Below are 5,000 nucleotides of genomic sequence, written 5' to 3'. Positions count from 1 at the left end.
GAACCGCTCGACCTCGCACGGCGGAGATCTCGGCCAGACGGCCCCACGCACGGAGGGCCGGGCAGGTGCCCGGGCCGCCCCGAGGAGGGAAGTCCCCATCGGTCCCTGGATCCGTGCACGCGAAAAGGAAGAGGGTCCCCATCCGCCTGAACACCGGACGGCCCCGCGGTTGGGGTGCCGGCCCGCGAAGGGCCCTTCCCGTCGCGAACGTCAGCGCCACATCGATCGGCGGGCGCGAGAGGAGCGGGCCCCCCCTCCCTCCGGGGGGCGCCGACACTCGGAGCTCGGCTCCCGGCCGCTGCGGGGCCCGTGAGCTAAGAGCCGGGCAAAGCGGGCCGTCTCGGCGGAGGGCCGGGTGCTGGCCTCCGCCCTCAAACGGGCCCGCTCCCCCCCTCCCACGCCGGGCAGGGTCGGGTACAATACTCGGATTGATCCCCTAGGCTGAGCTCCGGTTCTCACAGGCTCTGAAAAACCTGTCCTCAGAAATCTCCTCACACAATCCTCGAAAGGCAGGTCGAAAAAGCCAAAGCCCCGCCTTCGGCGGTACGAAACTGGAACTGGGCGCCACCTCGTGGTTCCCTCGGTCGGCCGAGACGGCGTGGGGCGACCCCTTCCGGACATCCGCGAGACGACCGGCCGTCAGGTCAACCCATTCGCTCCAAAGGGGTTGACCTGGTGGCCGAGAGGGGACTTTGAAAATTTTTCGGACTTGGAAAACTTTTTTTTTTTTTTTCTTCCCCCAGCCCGCTTCCTCCGGGTTGACCCGGTGGCCGAGCGTCTCGCCGTCCCCGGACGCGGCGAGGGACTGCCTCCCGGCCGTCAGGATCGGGCCCACGGAAGTCTGATTTTAAAAAAAATTGGCCGACGCCACCGCGGAGGGCTACCCGGGCACCCCGGGCCCCGGAGCCGGAAAAGGGAAAAAAAGGATCGGGCCCACTAGAGACATGGACCCGGCCGCCAAGCAGGCCGCCCTGGGCTGACCCTCCCCGGCCGCAGCGAGGGACTGCCTCCCGGCCGACAGGATCGGGCCCCTGGAAGTCTGGGGGTGGGGGGGGGGGAAATCGCCCCACGCCCCCGAGGAGGGCTGCCCGGGCGGGCCTGGCCCCGGAGCTCGGAAAAAAAAAAAGGATCGGGCCCACTAGAGACATGGACCAGGCCGCCCTGGGCTCACCTTCCCCGGCCGCAGCGAGGGACTGCCTCCCGGTCGACTGGATCGGGCCCCTGGAAGTCTGGAAAAAGAAGAATGGAACCTGACGCCTCCGAGGAGGGGGCGCCCAGGGAAGGAGGGAGATCCGGGTTGACCTGCTGACCGGACGGGAAAGAGGCCACCGGGCGTCCCCCCCCTTAAAACCTAGGGGTTGACCTGGTGGCCGGAAAGCGAACCGGCCAGCAGGTGAACCCTTTCGATTCCACGGGTTGACCTGGTGCCCGGGAAGCGAACCGGCCAGCAGGTGAACCCGTTCGATTCCACGGGTTGACCTGGTGCCCGGGAAGCGAACCGGCCAGCAGGTGAACCCGTTCGATTCCACGGGTTGACCTGGTGCCCGGGAAGCGAACCGGCCAGCAGGTGAACCCGTTCGATTCCACGGGTTGACCTGGTGCCCGGGAGGGGACTCTGAAAATTTTTCAGCCCTTTCGACTCGGGGTTGACCTGGTGGCCGAGAGGGGACTCGCACGGCAGGCAAGCCGCCCTGGGCTCACCCTCCCCGGCCGCAGCGAGGGACTGCCACCCGGCCGACTGGATCGGGCCCCTGGAAGTCTGGAAAAAAGAATGGAACCTGACGCCTCCGAGGAGGGGGCGCCCAGGGAAGGAGGGAGATCCGGGTTGACCTGCTGACCGGACGGGAAAGAGGCCACCGGGCGTCCCCCCCCTTAAAACCTAGGGGTTGACCTGGTGGCCGGAAAGCGAACCGGCCAGCAGGTGAACCCGTTCGATTCCACGGGTTGACCTGGTGCCCGGGAAGCGAACCGGCCAGCAGGTGAACCCGTTCGATTCCACGGGTTGACCTGGTGCCCGGGAAGCGAACCGGCCAGCAGGTGAACCCGTTCGATTCCACGGGTTGACCTGGTGCCCGGGAGGGGACTCTGAAAATTTTTCAGCCCTTTCGACTCGGGGTTGACCTGGTGGCCGAGAGGGGACTCGCACGGCAGGCAAGCCGCCCTGGGCTCACCCTCCCCGGCCGCAGCGAGGGACTGCCTCCCGGTCGACTGGATCGGGCCCCTGGAAGTCTGGAAAAAAGAATGGAACCTGACGCCTCCGAGGAGGGGGCGCCCAGGGAAGGAGGGAGATCCGGGTTGACCTGCTGACCGGACGGGAAAGAGGCCACCGGGCGTCCCCCCCCCCTTAAAACCTAGGGGTTGACCTGGTGGCCGGAAAGCGAACCGGCCAGCAGGTGAACCCGTTCGATTCCACGGGTTGACCTGGTGCCCGGGAAGCGAACCGGCCAGCAGGTGAACCCGTTCGATTCCACGGGTTGACCTGGTGCCCGGGAAGCGAACCGGCCAGCAGGTGAACCCGTTCGATTCCACGGGTTGACCTGGTGCCCGGGAAGCGAACCGGCCAGCAGGTGAACCCGTTCGATTCCACGGGTTGACCTGGTGCCCGGGAGGGGACTCTGAAAATTTTTCAGCCCTTTCGACTCGGGGTTGACCTGGTGGCCGAGAGGGGACTCGCACGGCAGGCAAGCCGCCCTGGGCTCACCCTCCCCGGCCGCAGCGAGGGACTGCCACCCGGCCGACTGGATCGGGCCCCTGGAAGTCTGGAAAAAAGAATGGAACCTGACGCCTCCGAGGAGGGGGCACCCAGGGAAGGAGGGAGATCCGGGTTGACCTGCTGACCGGACGGGAAAGAGGCCACCGGGCGTCCCCCCCCCCTTAAAACCTAGGGGTTGACCTGGTGGCCGGAAAGCGAACCGGCCAGCCGGTGAACCCGTCCGATTCCACGGGTTGACCTGGTGGCCGGGAAGCGAACCGGCCAGCAGGTGAACCCGTTCGATTCCACGGGTTGACCTGGTGCCCGGGAGGGGACTCTGAAAATTTTTCAGCCCTTTCGACTCGGGGTTGACCTGGTGGCCGAGAGGGGACTCGCACGGCAGGCAAGCCGCCCTGGGCTCACCCTCCCCGGCCGCAGCGAGGGACTGCCACCCGGCCGACTGGATCGGGCCCCTGGAAGTCTGGAAAAAAGAATGGAACCTGACGCCTCCGAGGAGGGGGCGCCCAGGGAAGGAGGGAGATCCGGGTTGACCTGGTGACCGGACGGGAAAGAGGCCACCGGGCGTCCCCCCCTTAAAACCTAGGGGTTGACCTGGTGGCCGGAAAGCGAACCGGCCAGCCGGTGAACCCGTCCGATTCCACGGGTTGACCTGGTGGCCGGGAAGCGAACCGGCCAGCAGGTGAACCCGTTCGATTCCACGGGTTGACCTGGTGCCCGGGAGGGGACTCTGAAAATTTTTCAGCCCTTTCGACTCGCGGTTGACCTGGTGGCCGAGAGGGGACTCGCACGGCAGGCAAGCCGCCCTGGGCTGACCCTCCCCGGCCGCAGCGAGGGACTGCCTCCCGGCCGACAGGATCGGGCCCCTGGAAGTCTGGGGGGGGGGGGGAATCGCCCCACGCCTCCGAGGAGGGCTGCCCGGGCGGGCCTGGCCCCGGAGCTCGAAAAAAAAAAAAAGGATCGGGCCCACTAGAGACATGGACCAGGCCGCCCTGGGCTCACCCTCCCCGGCCGCAGCGAGGGACTGCCTCCCGGCCGACTGGATCGGGCCCCTGGAAGTCTGGGGGGGGGGGGGGAAATGGAACCTGACGCCTCCGAGGAGGGGACGCCCAGGGAAGGAGGGAGATCCGGGTTGACCTGGTGACCGGACGGGAAAGAGGCCACCGGGCGTGCCCCCGTTAAAACCCCTAGGGGTTGACCTGGTGGCCGGAAAGCAAACCGGCCACTGGGTAGGCCGGTCGGCAACCTAGGGGTTGACCTGGTGGCCGGGAAGCGAACCGGCCAGCAGGTGAACCCGTCCGATTCCACGGGTTGACCTGGTGCCCGGGAGGGGACTCTGAAAATTTTTCAGCCCTTTCGACTCGGGGTTGACCTGGTGGCCGAGAGGGGCCTCGCACGGCAGGCAAGCCGCCCTGGGCTCACCCTCCCCGGCCGCAGCGAGGGACTGCCCCTCCCCACCCCCCGGCTGACAGGATCGGGCGCACTGGAAGTCCGGGACAGTATTTTCCCCGACGCCGGGGAGGGCGGGCGGAGGGGCTCTGGCGGCCAGCCCGGGCCCCGGAGCTCGAAAAGGAAAAAAGGACCGGGCCCGCGAGAGACGGGGGCCCTGCCGCAGGGGGGGGGGCAGTCCGACCGGGGCTCACCGTGCGGCAGGCCCGGGCGTCGGCAGGGGAAAGCGGGCGAGGAGGCGCGGGGCCGGGTGCCTACGGCCATACCGGACCGAACGCCCCCGATCCCGTCCGATCTCGGAAGGTAAACCGTCCCGGGCCTGGCTAGTACTTGGATGGGTGACCGCCTGGGAATCCCAGGTGCCGTAGGCAGCTTTTCCCGGTCCGAGTCAGCTCTCTCTCCTTTTCTGGGGGGGAAGGAGAGGGGGGGACGGGCCGGAAAGCCCCTCGTCGCTCCTGCCGAGTCGGAGGTCGCGGCCGCAGGTCACGGGTCTGGGCGCCTGGGGTCCGGCTCCCCACCCACCCGGCTTCCTCCGCGGAGGACCCCCCCCGGGGCCACCGAAGCCGCTGGGGGAGACGCCGGGCATGGGGCGGACTGGCCCGGACCCTCCCGGCCGCCGGCCCGCAGGTCCGCCCCGAATCCCCCCCCGCGGCCACCCAGGCCAGGCCTGGCCAGGCGGGACGGACGGCGGGTGTCCAGCGCCCAGCGGCTTCCTCCAGCGGGGACCCACGGACCCCAAAGCCGCAGGGGGAGGCCCCGGGCCTGGGACGGACTCGCTCGGACCCCCTGCGCCCGGCCGCCGGCCCGCGGGACCGCCCCGAATCCCCCCGCGGCCACCCAG

At 68.7% G+C, this 5,000-nt stretch overlaps 1 non-coding gene across 1 annotated transcript; it reads left to right on the top strand.

Annotated features, from left to right (window-relative positions):
• Positions 1-4,411: 4,411 nt before the first annotated feature.
• Positions 4,412-4,530, top strand: LOC135977775 (5S ribosomal RNA). The gene has a single exon (XR_010595219.1). It is a non-coding gene; the product is annotated as a 5S ribosomal RNA (ribosomal RNA).
• The last annotated feature ends 470 nt before the right edge of the window (positions 4,531-5,000 follow it).

This window comes from Chrysemys picta, unplaced genomic scaffold, assembly GCF_011386835.1.
Source record: "Chrysemys picta bellii isolate R12L10 unplaced genomic scaffold, ASM1138683v2 scaf36, whole genome shotgun sequence".
In the NCBI taxonomy this organism is placed as follows: domain Eukaryota; kingdom Metazoa; phylum Chordata; order Testudines; family Emydidae; genus Chrysemys; species Chrysemys picta.
The sequence above is the reverse complement of the archived record's forward strand: the minus strand, read 5'-3'. Positions and strand labels throughout refer to the sequence as shown.